General features: G+C 44.6%; 1 protein-coding gene across 4 annotated transcripts in view; it reads left to right on the top strand.

Annotated features, from left to right (window-relative positions):
* ARHGAP44 (Rho GTPase activating protein 44) overlaps nucleotides 1-15,178 on the top strand; it is a 413,328-nt gene that overhangs the window by 88,594 nt on the left and 309,556 nt on the right. The window lies entirely within an intron of this gene.

The following is a 15,178-nucleotide window of genomic DNA, read 5'->3' on the forward strand; positions in this document are numbered from 1 at the left end:
AGAGCTCCTGACATACCCAGCTCTGTGAGAGAGGCTGGGGCAAAAGAGGCTGGACCATTATGGGGAGGAAGCCAAAGTTCCTTAGAGATATACCAGGCCCCAAAATATGGTGGAGAGAACAGTAGTTGCTTGGGGATGCCTTTAAGCCTTGGTGACTAGCAGCTTGTCTAAGTATAAATACTCATTTCAAATAAAAGAAAAAGAGAGAAATGAACTGATACATTATATGCTACAGACACTGTGGCTGCAGCCAATCAATTCCGTTTTATGTCTTTCAATTTGGGATTTCCTGCTGAGGAAACAAATTGAAGACAAGTTTAATTTTTTTTCTTCCTTTTGGTTTGACTGCTGGTGACTGTGGCTATGCTGGTTCTTTCATCTGAGCTCCTGGCTTTGCCCCAGGCTTCGATATGCACATGCAGTGTTTTCTCCATTATGGGGAAGGCTCAGGAAGCGTTCAAGCTGAGACTGAATTCAGTAACTCCAGGAAATAAAAGAATAAAACAAAATGACAGTCACAAAAAGTGAGATTACCGTGTCCCAACCTGTCTCAGCAGAAGGTTTCTGCAGATGGCCTGTACTCTGCAGTAAGCATTTGCCACGAGTTTGGATCTTTTGGCACATCAGCCTGACAAAATTGATTCTGAGGCTAAATGGGATTTTGTTTGTCTTAACCTCTTTGTGCCCAGTTCTGGGTATTGAGGGGGGAGGTGATCACCACAGGGCCTGTGACCTTTTCTTGGCAGGATAGTGTGGAGGTCTGCCATTGCCTTCTCCAGGTCATGGCACCTGCACTTCCCTGGTGATCCCTCCCCATCTAAGTATTAGCCAGGCCTGACGCTGCTTAACTTCTGAGATTTAATGCACACAGGCTCTCCCAGGCAAGGGTTGCCGGGGCTTGAAAGGGAGTAAAATATATTAAATCCACATCTTTTCAGTGCTCTCTGCACTCCTTTTTTGTTGATGTCAATCCGAAAATGAAACCAAAACCAAATACAGTTGAGTTTCTGGAAGGCCCATCCCTACCAAAGACCCCAGACAAGCCAGTTAGGCAATTGTGAAGAATGGAGTTATAAAAACGAAAGGGACTTCACCAAAAGCCGCTTTTACTGGACTAGTCATGATATCTTATACCCGCATATTTTTTCCTAAGGGTTTTGTCTTTTTTTTTTTTTTCATGATTTAGAACTCATGAGACACAAAGCAGACACAGCCCTTCTCCTCCCTCCACTCCCCTATACCGTGCTGCCGGCGCGCACTATCCCTGCTCTGGAAGGACCACTTCTGTGGGCAAAAGGGTAATTCAGACTCCACGCCTGTGCAATTTTGTAGCGGACTGTGCACCACCTCATTTCCCTCAGCCAAAAAAATAATTTCGGATGATAATGACTTTTGGTCATAACTCACCTGAGCTACATTTGCATGGGTGACTTGGCGATTACTTTAAATTTTCTGAATGTGCAGGTTAGAAGAGATGGACACATGGGGGAACGGGACAGGTACAAGAGTATTAGGCACCCTAGATAAACTTTCAATATTGTGCCCTCTCCCTCCATTAACTTTCAGATCCATAATCCAGCCCCCCACCCCCCCAAGATTTTATTACTTAAACTCAACAACCATGATGATCCCACCAGCACCTCTCCCAGAATGATCTTGTAAAAACATGTAATTGGATGTAGGGAGGAAACATTTCCAATGCCATTTACAATACAGGACTAAATACTGATTTACCCATGTATTGTCCACCCTTAAAGCACTTAAAAAGTATACATGGTTCAAAGGGAACGTATGCTCATACTTTCCCTTTCAGAACTGGTGCGGAATTAGTTGGTTAAATCTTTTGAAAGTCTAAGTGTGTCCCTTCTCCAGTAAGTCAACCAAAACCAGAAATAACTCTTTTGAGGCTTCCGTCGGTAACTTCTTTCTTATGCCGTAATTACCCAGAAATGAATATGCACATATATTGGACACGGGATAGTAAACATAAAAAAGGGCCAAAACCACACACGCCTGAAACCCAGAAACTGTAGCGCCAATTGCCAAGGCTTCAACCCCCAGCTACTGTCCATTCGTGCTTCTTTCGCATGCATGAATGTGTCTGCTTCTTATGCTGTAGAAATAAGTATTGGCACTGGCTTGGGTCTTCCCCACTGGGGGTTGCTCCTGTGAATATTAATACTTGGCATCCCTCCAAATGAAGCAGTATAAAACCAGAGGGATAGGACTGCAGTAACCAAGCCATGGTGCATCAGGAACAGAAGGTTTTCCTTGGCAAAAAAAAAAAAAGCTGTACTTCCAAGAATGAGTAGGCCAATATATCGGAAAGCTCCAGGGTGGGAGACTTGGGGAGAAAAAGGGGACGATACCAGAATCTCCCACTAAAAGGCTTCCGGGAGCTTTCAAAAGGCATGATAAAGAGAAATACATTTTCAGGGGCCACAGACGAGGGAGTCTCCTTTCCCAATATGGAGAATTGGTCATCTCTGGGAGTGAGAAACTTGCAGGCAGTGTAGGATGTTTCCTTCCTCCATGTACTTGAGTGCTGCAGAGGCAAAATAATAATAACATACTCTCATCGGATATTTATTTATTTAGACTTTTTATATACCGCGTTCCATGAATAGATCACAACAGTTTGCAAAATGACATTCATAGCTATAAATTCAACAGACAAACATAAGCAAAAACAAAGCGAAGGGTTACGATGTTGCTATTCATATGTAGGTATTAATTTCCATGAATCTAGAGAGGGTTTCTGGGGCAAATGAAATTACGACAAGTGCATAATGCTAGAAGTGTTGGTAATCACAAATAAAATGGTGGTTTTCACATGTTAGTCTGTGGGTTGTTTAAGAATCATGCATTCTCTCATTTGATTTGTTCTTCATGCTGCGATTATCATTTGTCTTTCTTGAGTTCATATATTCTGAGTTTTAAGTTAAATTATTAAGCGTTTATGAATAGCCATGTTTTTAACTCAGTGTTCTCCATATCAGAGATGACCTTTTGATAGTGACTGAACTTGTGGGATCCAGACAACTCCTAAGTGACAATTGGCTGGAGAGGGCTGGATAGTCCCAGATCCTTCACCATCCCCCGCTCTCAGACGTGATGTGGAAGAGAGAGAGCTTGACTCAGGAAAAAGAAATAAGAGTTGTAGCCAAAGGAAACTCTGACTCTAAAGGTGTTTGGAAGGATCATTTTCCTTTAGGAGTTTACTTTCAACTTTTCAACACGTTTCCTGTTTTTCTCTAATCACGATGACAAAGTCAATGCTGGTGCAGGGGAAATGTTCTGTTTTATTTCCTTCCTAGCAATTTTTGTGCTGGTTAAAGGCGCTGGGTTGACAATATGAGCAACCAAACTCCTCCACATTAACACATGAGGATGCACTCCAGGCACTGCAGCATCCTTACATGGCACCCAGGCAGTGGGCTTCAGTGATCTGACCAGCCACTTCAAGGCAGAGAAGATGGCAGGATGGCAGAAATTCTTCTAAGATTTTGGTGGTCATATGGCCACCTACTGATTGAAAACTGATGGCCCCCATCCTTTTTATGATTGCCACTGGATTTCTAGTTCAGATTTTCCTTCTGAAAATTGAAGAGACAGAAATTGCATACAGTAGAGGCACTATGAACTCATTTTATCCTGTGGGAAGGCCCCACATAATTAGTAATCTCTCCCTGTTTAATGGTTTTTAAAGCAGTAAATCGGCTCCTAATTTCCGCATTTGCGATGGATAGTTTCTGCGGTGGCTGGCTTTGAAAGCCGCTTGAAAACTCAGTCATGCCTGAGGTAATTGCTGTGAATCCCAAGCCATCTATAAATCGGCCACCGTATCCCATGGCAGAAGCATTAGTGATAACAGCGGAGTCCACGTTGCTGAACATTCAAGTTCAGTTTCAGAAGCAGTCAGCCCTTCTGTAAAGTCCCTGCAGAGAAGTAACCATACATACTAATCGGTTGCATGGATTCTGCGTTTTGCTGAGGTCTGAAACATTTTGAGAACAATTTTCAAATTAGTCTAGCCACAGTATAACGGATTCATGCACCTAGATTGTTCTCTCTGAAAATTGCCATCTTTAGCCCAGCCAAAAGTATGCACAGGATTCCATAGGTGCTGATACAATAAGGGGGGCTGATGTTAGTGCAGGTTTTTACTCCTGTTTTAGCACACATTTTTCTGGTATAAGTTAACTCTGATATGTAACGGGGGTTTTAACGCTTAAAAAAATGCACTGGATTAAAAATCTGTGCTGTTTAGCACAGGTGCATGCAAATCCCATGTAAAAGAAGGCATTTGCTCTTCCTCAGCAATGCAGGGAGGTATGTTAAAGGTCAGACAGCTTAAGGCACATTTCTGGTGGCCAGTGTTGTCTATTGTTGTGCCTAGTATGGTATTCCACCTCAGACCCAGGAACCTACAGCTTAACAATGCATAGGTTCTCTGGGGCAAGCACCTACAGCTGAACAGTATGCCAAAGTCAGGATGCACAATACCAAAGTGCATACTATTCAGCTGAAGGTGCCTTCCCCAGAGAGCTTATGTTTTGATCCATTGTAGGTGCAAGCCCAAGAAAGCTTACGTCAGAAAAGTAAACTCACATTTTTTAACTTTCTGTGCCCAGTGTGGTAGAAACAGCTAGACCCTACCACATGGGCACAGCAATAGAAATGTGAGTTAACTTTTTCTCTACCTCAGGCCAAGGAGTTAACCTGGAAATCCATACTGTTTGTTAAAGTGCTTTAAAACAGGAGTAAGGAAGTAAGTGTTTGAAGTTGGAAAACATGTGAGTAAAATGGCCTTGCATGTGAGATTGGCACTGGGCACCTCAACTTGGGCACAATCTCACAAGCAAGGCCATTTGGACAAGGCATGCCAAGTGAAAGCAAAAATGGGCAACTACAGCTACTAGGGATGCTAAGCACTTACTGATCAGCTGAGGATGCCCTCTCTAGAGAGCTTGCCCTTTGATTTCACTTGGCATGCCTTGCCCAAATGTTCTTGCATGTGAGATTGTGCCCAAGTCAGGATGCTCTGTGCCAGTCTTGCATGCAAGGTCATTTTGGTCACATTCCTTCCAGCCTCAAGCACTTACCTCTTTACTCCTGTTTTAAAACACTTTTTAGAGCACTTTTCTGTATTAGTGCGGATTTTTCAGTTTAACTCACATTTTAGCAAGCTATTCTTCATTTAGCGCTCTTTTTAAGCTCCTATTTGATTTGCATCCCATTAGCTTATTGCATCCCGCGGAGACCCCTGTTTTAACGTGCGGGTTAAAGTAGAACCCATGCGAAAATTTAACTCCAGTTTCAGCTTGGGTTTTTATTACATCAGCCCCATAACGCGGAGGACAAATCCTCCACTGCTGCATACTTCAGTGAAAACCTGAGTTCTGTCCCTCCTGTCCCCGGAAACGTCCCCCAGCAGAACTTTGAGATGGTAGAACTCTTGCATGATAGAAATTCGGAAGTCAGGAAGTATTGACGCAGAAAGCCAACAGCCATCCACATCATTCTCTCCCATGGACTTAGTGGAAAGTTCCAGTAGCCGTGTTGGTCCTGGAATCATCTGGATTTTTGTCCTGCTGTAATACCTTTTATTGGAGCAGCATAACTCCTACCCAGAGATGATGCTGTATCTGCGATTTTGAGGGCACAGAGGCCTCTTATCTCTGTCCTTCAGTGATGCCAGCCTCGGTAAGGTTGTACTTTATTATAGCAAGCAACCTCGCTGCTATTTCATTCTATTTCCTTTATTGTATTTAACCTGTGGTTTGGTTTTAAAGTGAGCTGAGTCACTGATTTTTCTCACATGGCTTCTGGTGGATCCCTAAAAAACGCCATAGTGGACCACAGTTTACCTGTCATGAGCTTGGGCTACACACAGTTTGAGAAAACGCTGGTCAGTTTTCCGCTGGCATCAGGCTGGCAGTGATGCTGCTAATTTTCTTCCGTAGTCAAATGCATGCCAAGGAGTTTAAAGAAGATGGAAATCCGGGAGGCGGGATGAGTTCCTCGTTCCCATTCCCTGTCTTCCCTTTCTAGCTGATTTTCTGCAAGACGTTCTTTTCCCTAATTGTTTACAAATGTCAGCTTTCCGAAGCACCCATCATGCCAACTGCCCATTTTTATTATTTTGAGCGATTTTCTCGGAGACAGCTCCTAAGAGCCGCCCCTTCCCTCCCCGGCTGGCGTTTGCACAGCTCCGCGGTGGAAGTGCCAGCCCGGAAGCTGGGAAGTTCCTTCCAAGGGAATCTTGGAAGGGATTGCACAGCAGGTGGGCAGATTTAGCAGAGCAGAGAGCACAGTAGCACTTGACCTTGTATTCACCCCTCCTCTCTTCCTAGGTCTCAGACCTCTGCCATTCATCGGATGCTTCCTGGAGATCTTGAGGGCAGATGCAGAAAGAAAATGTAAGGTTTCGGGTGACAGGGTGGTAACACTTTAGAAAAAAAAAAAAAGCATCTCTCCTGCTTTGAAGCTCAGCAGTTCCAGTTTCTCATGGTCCTAACGGCTCTGTCAGCCCTGGGATTCATTCCTCCCGATCTGGTGCTCATGTTATTTGTGTTCACTCTCAGCTACCCGGCACCACAGGATTTTTAGATCTGTTTTTCTCGTTGAACTAATAAGATGCATCGGTGAAGCTTTTCCCCCTTGCAGAGCGTTCAGCTCATTCTTCGACTTCCTTTTCTGCAGGAGGCTTCTGTTGTTGCTCCTCATGCACCCCCCCAGCTGTCTTGGGTACGCTCTGTCTTCTCAGAAATGTGCCAAAATATTCTTAGCCAAAGCAAAAAAAAAAAGTACAACCACATGGGGACATTAACTCTCATTGTTTTACAAGAAGTCTCCTTGGTCTTTTCACGTTTCCCATATTATCACGGTCCAAGTAAAATTTGCATTTACTTTTCATGATCTCTCACCATAATTCCTAGCTTAGCCCCTTTCTCCGGGATCATAGAGGCTGAATTTTCAAAGTCAGTTACGCACATACCAATTGGGTTTTATGCACATAAATGGCTCTTCTAAAATAGCTCAGGGCGCAATGCATGAAGAAGTATGTGCGGAAGCCGATTTTGCGCCTACTTTTCCATACACTGGGAGGGCTGGAATTCTGAGTTGCTTGCATACGTTTTTTCCTTGCAGAAGTTACAACTCGCACAAGTTTATGCCTCGCAAGGAGCAGGCGTAACATTGTGTGGGTTCTTTCGCCCGTGGTGAAAAGGAACTTACCCTATCACTTTCAAAGCAAAATTATGCACAGAAATTCTCTTTGAAGAGGTGGGGTAAAGTGTACATGCAAAATGACCTTCTCCCCAAAGGTCATTTTAAAAACCATTCCCTGCAGATAAAACTGCTTTACCCATGAAAATGGGCTTTTAGAGAGTTGCCCATCCTATAGGGGGCGGGGTCTGAAGCTACGTACACAATGTTGAACTTTCAAAAGTATCAGGCCGATTCAGTAAAGTCCGCGGGAGAGCGGACGAACGCCCACACTCCCGGCTCGTGCACTGGCCCCTCGCCGGTGCGCTCGATTCAGTATTGAAATGAGGTGGTGCAGTAGAAACGGGGAAAAGGAGGCGCTAGGGACACTAGCTCGTCCATAGCGCCTCCTTTTAGCCCAAAGCGGCGGCTGTCAGCGGGTTTGACAGCCGACACTCAATTTTGCCGGCTTCGGTTCTCGAGCCCGCTGACAGCCACGGGCTCGGAAATCGGACGCCGTCAAAATTGAGCGTCCGGTTTTCGGCCCGACAGCCGCGGGCTGAATTCCAATTTTTTTTTTTTTTTTAAACTTTTTTTACTCTTCGGGTCCTCCGACTTAATATCACCATGATATTAAGTCGGAGGGTGCACAGAAAAGCAGTTTTTACTGCTTTTCTGTGCACTTTCCCGGTGCCGGAAGAAATTAGCGCACACCTTTGGGTCGGCGCTAATTTCTGAAAGTAAAATGTTCGGCTTGGCTGCACATTTTATTTTCTGTATCCCGCGTGCATACCTAATAGGCCCGTCAACATGCATTTGCATGTTGAGGGCGCTATTAGGTGCCGCGGGTTGGACGCGAGTTTTCCTCCCCTTACTGAATAAGGGGTAAGGGAAAACGCGCGTCCAATAGCAGGCTAACTACTGTACTGTATCGGCCTGCAAGTGAGTAGTTTTTGCTGTAAAATATACCCCCTCAAATTAGCAGGTGTAACTGCTAATTACTTTCTTGGGGTAATTCTCAAACAGGCCGATACAGTACAGTGCGCTCCGACTGTCAGATTTTGACAGCTTAGATTTTGCATTAAATCCTACGGCTAAGGACCTTGCAAAAAGATGATTGCCACCAAATTGTCCCAAGATTATTTGTGAAATAAGAAATGTGCTTTTTGCACATCCTTACACTGCATTATCTTTTCAACTTTCAGGCCGATAGAGAATGGTGCGCTCAGGTTTACCACACAATTGGCTGCACGTTTCCGACCCGTGTCTATTACCCCTTTTACTGTAAGGGGTAATAGCACGTCAAAAACACGTGGCCAACCCCCTGAAAACTAATAGCGCTCGTCACATTCAAATGCATGTTGATGAGCCTATTAGTCGCCTGGGATACTGAAAGTAAAATGTGCGGCCAAGCTGCACATTTTACTCTCAGAAATTAATGCCTGAGCAAGGGAAGGCGTTAAATTCTAAGGAACCCGGAAAAGGGTATAGAAAAGCAGAAAAAACTGCTTTTCTGTACACCCTCCAACTTAATATTATAGCGATATTAAGTCAGAGGAACCAAAAATGTAAAAAAAAAAAAGAAAAAAAATCTGCCCAACAGTTGGCGGGTTAGAAAAACAGACACTCAATTTTACTGGCATCCGTTTTCCTAACCTGTGGTTGTCAGCGGGTTCGAAAACTGACGCCGGTAAAATAGAGCGTAGGTTGTCAGGACCTGGTGACAGCCACCTCTTCACTAATAAGGAGACACTAGGAAGGAGCTGTTGTCCCTAGTGCCTCCTTATTAGCGCACCACCTCATTTAAATAGAGAATCTCGCACCCAGGAGAGGTGCTTGGGCTAGCGTTGGGAGAACGGGCACTCAACATGGAACGCCGGCTCTCCTGCATTTTTTACTGTATCGTCCTGTGTGTTGTGCCCTGCAGGTCTGCATATCTGTGTCTGCAGTGCCACACCTGTTGCTCTAGCAGACACAGATATGCAGTCACCCCTGGAGTGAAGCACCCGGCAGCCCCTTCTAGCACCCCAGTTTGTGCAAAAGCATCCGAGGGAATGTGGGAAGAAGGAACAGTGTTGTCATTACCACTAACCACTAATAGCTGGAGAGTTAGAATGTTTAGTTTTATACGAGTTTATAGACATTGTAGGCAACTCAGTAGCATGGTGGAAGGGAGGATAAGCAATGAGTATAAGTTACATCAACGTGACAGGGAAGATCAAACTGCTGGAGGGCTGGCACCAAATGTATTGACTGGGTTAGTGTCTCTTTGGGGAATGCTGGAGAGGTTAAGTTTCTAGATGCCATAAATGATTGTAAAAACAGGTTAATTTCTGTAAAAAAAGGGTTTTTTTTTCTGTAAAAGTTGGTTTAAACTGAAAACAGAGCCCTAAGGATACTGTTGAGGAAAGATGGTTCTTCCTCTGTTAACTTCTAACCAAGTAGTAAGCCCTTGGAGCAAGGATCTGCAGTGGGTTTGCTGTCCACACACCCCTCCCGTTCCCCCTACTGTATGACCCTGATTGAATCACTGAAGCTCCTTGTATGTGATTTTAGTTTATGAACTCTTTGAGAGCAGTGACTTTGCAGCTTGTTATTAATGGCACTATGTAAATACAGTTCACTTAGAATATGCTGGGCATAGAGATCTGCTCTTTTTTTTCACTAAAGTGACTTATTAATAATATTTTAAAATATAATATTAAAAAAAAGATAAGAAGGAAAAAATTTGTCACGAGTAAAAATCATTTTATGAACATCACAGAAAATGAAACAGGTTTTTGAAGTTTTCAGTATAATAATGTGATTGACCAGTAGGGGGACAGTCGCATGTTGCTGCATGATCTGTGATTTCTTTTGCATATGGCAATATGCTCAGGAGATAAATATTAATATCTGGGCCTATCAGCCACGAAAGGGCTTCAGGAGAAAGTTAATGCAGTTTTGCTATTCCTCCAAGGAGGAACTGCAGTCCATGTAACTGCACTGTGACTTGTCCTTTTCTGGAGATGTGCAGCTCGGCCTCTTGATGTTCTAATGTAAGGCACTCTAGAGAAGTCGGAGCTAGGATGTGCAATGTTTGGTTTTTCTAATGAGGTTTTTGATTGGTACATTTGCCATTCTTCTACCCGATTCGCCAGTGTTCTGGGTCTGAGTGAGATTCTGGGAGGGTGGCAGGCAGCATGCTTTTTTAGAATGGGGATGGGAGCTTGAGTCGTCAGCAAGGCATATGGTCGATATCTTGGTTGATAGGTAGAACTGTCATCGGACAGGAAGGATGCAAACTCTCTTGCGGTTTGCGTGTCCCCGCAAATGTTTGGCGGCAGATTGTTTCCGAGAACAGGGAACTACGGGGTTAATGTAGGTGTCAGTGTTCCAGTTATGATATGCATCATGTTATTCAGCTGTGCACTGAGTAATTTTGTGTAGACTTTGGCGACCAGGCTAGAGCAATTACTCTGCCTCTGAGTGAACCAATGGTGGGGTGGTTTCTCGGCACATCAACCGAGGTGCTCCCATGTCATTCCTTCAAGTTTCCATCTGTGGTTTTGGGTGGTTAATCACTCCCAGAGAGATGCTTCCGGACCGGGCTTGACCTTCGGGGTAAATGGCAGAAAGTGGTTCTACCGGTGTATCCATTTTGTAGGATTCTTTGCTCTAGGTACAGCTGCCCGGTGACCCAAGTTCAGGAAGGGGGATGTAAGGCAAGAGGCTGGATCTTTTAAATTCTTGGCTTGCATTAAGCTCTGTATGTTTGGAAAATAACATTTTTATTAAAAAGTTATTCTCCGTCTTTGTCAGGGAGTCTACAACAGCACATTTGCCTCTCACTATTAATGTTTATTCTGTGATTAAGGGTGGATGCAACACAGGAAGAAACAGCTCTCCAGATGATGAGTTTTCCCTGTTTTCTTCGGAGTTGCTTATGTAAAGAGTCCATAAGAACAGATGGAGTAACACAATCTGCGTTTTATGTGTGCATTACGATCCTCTCATATGGGAAATGTGCACGTTCCTTCTGAGAACTGTTTAGAGCTTCCCACTGCTTTCTGTGAGGAGCAGACGCAGGATTGTAGTGAGTGGGTTTAAAAGCGATAACTGTGATAGCAATGAGAAGCAGTCATTTTTGGTTGTCTTGTCTCTCGTTGTTTTACCAGTCCCGCACTACTTTGCACCAGCCAGTTTCAAATGGTCAACTAGCAAAGGATTAGAGGGTTCAAAAGCACCTATGCTGTAGGATTGGTCGCTCAGGGGGGTTTGGCAGAGTCTGTCACCTCTGGGACTGCAAGGCTCAAGGAATGGCATAGGAATACAAAGTCTGTCACCAATAGGACTGGAGAGCTCAGGGGACAAGCACTGCCCCTTCTAGGACTGGAGAGCTCAGAGGAAGGGCATAGGGATGCAAAGACTGTCACCTCTATGGACTGAAGGCTTGAACGGATGGGAGGTGGGATACAGAGACTAGGACTGGAGGGCTCAGGGGACAGGTTCAGGGATGCAGAGCCTGTCATATCTTAGACTGATTGGCTCAGGGGTCTGGCATGGGGATATGGGGATCTTTCATTTGAAGTGCCCAGTTCAAGCCTGGAACAGCCTCACCGCCTAGGCCTTCTTAGTGTTAGGCAGTTTATAAATGCAATAAATGTAAATGTCTATATGTATATCGTATACATAACACACACGCTCACTAAAGTTGGTATGTTATGTTATGTGTGTGTGATATATGTAGGGCTTCTGATTTTAGGTTTTAACTGATAAACCTCCCAAAAAAACACCCTCAATGCAAAAAACGCCCTCAAAGCATACTTCCCCTATTACTCTCTCACCTCTCCTTAGCCTGCCCTGGATCCTCTGCTTTTCCATGCTGACGACTCCTCGGCTGCACAAATGTATGCAATTGATTCAACAGGAAAAGTTGCCCAACAGTAGTACCTGGCCCGCAAAAACACCACTAAACATTGGTTTTTAAGTAACACCCCCCCCCCCCCGAACCCCTAATTAGCTGGCAAATAAGTACCTAAGCTTACAATTTATAAACCTAAAATCAGAAACCCTAGATACTGTATTTGAGTTTCCCTTTCTGGACCATCCTGTGCCTTTTTTTTTCAAAGGCACAGGGAGGAGAGGTGAATTTTCATGGGGAGATTCTTTAAGAATAAACTGAACGTTCTTTTGGTCGCTGAAGCATAACTGGCTCTAGGGATTTCTGAGGAGTGCTGTCCACAGGCGGGGGGGGAGTTTTAAACTGAACGCGGGTTTTGGAGTTGTACCCGCAGGACTGCTCGCGCATTTTCAAACAGGAAGTCAGCCGGGCAGAGCAGATATTTCATACCAGTGTCCATTTGGACCGGTTTGCAAAATAAAGACCCAGTGCATTTTTTCCCTCCCCTCACCTAACCTCGCCCCTTCCCCATTTCTTTTTTGATGCTGCTAAAAGTTACCTGCGCGGGTACTTTTTTTTTTTTTTTTACCTGCAACGAGCGCTTCAGGGGGGGCCAGAATTTTCAGCAGGGCTTTATGTACGGGTGAACAGCCTTGCAAATTGGCCTCAGAATGACCATCGTTTCTTGGAAGGAGGCCCGGACATAGTGAACAGATCTTGATTTGCTTGGCTCGCTGTGAAACGCAGGATCTGATGGTAGGCAAGGTCCATCCAGTCTGCCCGGTTGGCAGACTGGATGGACCTTGCCCCCCCCCAGTTGTTCGATCTCGGGCTTTCCCGTCACGTTCCCCTTCGTGCCATGCTCTGAAAAGAGCCGCCAGCACGAACTGCAAGCCCGGCTTGTTCCAAGTACCAGCAATTAGCATCTCTCAACTCTGTTTTAAATAAACATAAAAAAAAAACAAAAAAAAACCGAACCCACAACATTAAAACAAATTAATTAATACTGAGAAAGGGTAAGATTTTGGCTGGTGCTGACATCCAGAATGAATAATTGGTACAATAAGAACTCAGCACCAGTCATGCAAATTAGTTTTAATTACAGCATATTATTAATCATCAGATTTCTCTCTTTTTTTTTTTTTGGTTATATAGTGGTCTCGCCAAGTCAGCAGTTTCATGGCCAGATTTCCACCCAGGAATTTGATGCCTTGTCGTATGCCATCAGACAGGCAGTGTGCAGAGCAGCTGAATTGAGAGATATAGTAGAGCTCTTTGCCAGATTAGTCCACTTAACTGCATGGAAGTAAGGTCAACAACAATTAGTGACATACACTCTGTGGAAGGTGTTCCCCTTTTTGTTGTACTTGACTAGTTTTCAGCAACTACACTGCCTTCGTCAGATCAGAACAAAATGAGCACCTGATGTTGCCTGAATGATTAAGTGATCCACAGACAGCACTATAGATATTGACGAGAGAGAAAGACCCAAATGGTCCATCCAGTCTGCCCAGCAATCTGCTTAGAGTAGTACTTGCCACTCCACGCAGGTTATCTCCATACCTTCTGTTAAGGGTAATGTCCTCTCCATGCAGCTTGCTCCCTTGCAGATTACTTTGCAGTGGTGACGGGGAATGGGAAAAGTGGTGCTGGGGGGGGGGGGGGAGAGGAGGAGGGGAGGGATGTGTTAACAGAAAGGTGAGAAAACGGCCTGGATCAAGTCTGGTAATGGGGGAGGAAACCTATTAAGTCCTTTTATGCTTGCTTCTTGCTCCGAAGGGAGCCAGGGTGCATGGTCCCTGGCCGAGGACTGTCACAGCAATGCCCAGTCTTAAGCAAGAGACGGGAACACAAACATCATGGTAAAATCCCTGAATGCAGGCTCGTGACACCAGATCTCAGCCCTGCTTCGGAATTAAACTGGATGCATAGAGGAGTAGGCAGAAATTACCACCTCTCCTATGCCCCCCCCCGTTTAAGTGCATGATTAGGCTGCTGCCTTCCATAACACTTAGTAGATGGCAGATCTTTCAACCTCTAACATCTAAGCAAAACAGCCAGTGCCGCCTGCAAAGCTACTGCAGGTATTCAGACAACTGCATGTATCTTGTGCAAGATGTGATCAGTGATGGGTCAGTACGGTTATACACTATACAGAAGCGCTGTTCATTCAGAACTGACTGCACCAAGACAGCCGTGCTGTGCTAGCATTTTGGGGCTAGAAACGTATTATTTATAAATGACAAATAGTAAATAGTAGTAATAGAAATTTACACTCGTGGACCAGTTGGCATAAATTTAACTGGGTCTTATCGCACTGAAGTTGTTTTGAAGTTTGATCAGGGGCATTAACCTAACCAGAGAAGAAATCATCACATGAAGGACAAGTGACCCTAAGAAGCGGCCATGACCTGCTAAACACGGTTCCTACCTTGTTCCGTGCTGCTTTTCTCCCTTGGGGGGGGGGGGAGGGGGGCTACTGGATAACTCTTTCGGGAACTCCATATATTTGCTCTTCCATAATTCCTGTTGTAAAAAGCAGGTTAATTAGCACTCCGGGGGAGCTATTTTCAAAGCCATGTACCCAGCTACATTGGCAATCTGCAAATTGCCTTCCTCTGACCGGCTGAAAGTACATGCAGGCTTCCACAGCATGCAGACTTCTAGCCGGATGGAAGGGAAGTGTTCCCAGGGGTGTGTTTGGGGTTGCATTGGACAGAAATTCTGCAGACTGGATTACCAAATTTATGCACGCTGATTTTACAGCCAAAATCTGACCACGGTAAAAGGTGCAAAGCCTGGGGATCCTTTGCACCTGTGGTCAGTTTTAAAAATTAGGTGCCGACTTTGCACCTAGGCAGGCGGTTCTGAAAATGTCCCTTAAGTTGGCCAGTTTTAGCGTTATTATTTGCTAAGTCTGTAATTTGACTGGTCTATGTGCCTGTTCTGAATGTAGTAATTGTGCTTTTACCAAAAATAAGTGTGTACAAGAGTGTTGATAAGTGTGACACTTAGGCAGTTGCTAATTGAGTGATTGTATGGGCTTTTATTGCGCCTTATCCTTAATTATTACAAGGTTTGCAGTGC

The sequence above is a fragment of the Rhinatrema bivittatum genome, chromosome 4 (assembly GCF_901001135.1).
Source record: "Rhinatrema bivittatum chromosome 4, aRhiBiv1.1, whole genome shotgun sequence".
NCBI lineage: Eukaryota > Metazoa > Chordata > Amphibia > Gymnophiona > Rhinatrematidae > Rhinatrema > Rhinatrema bivittatum.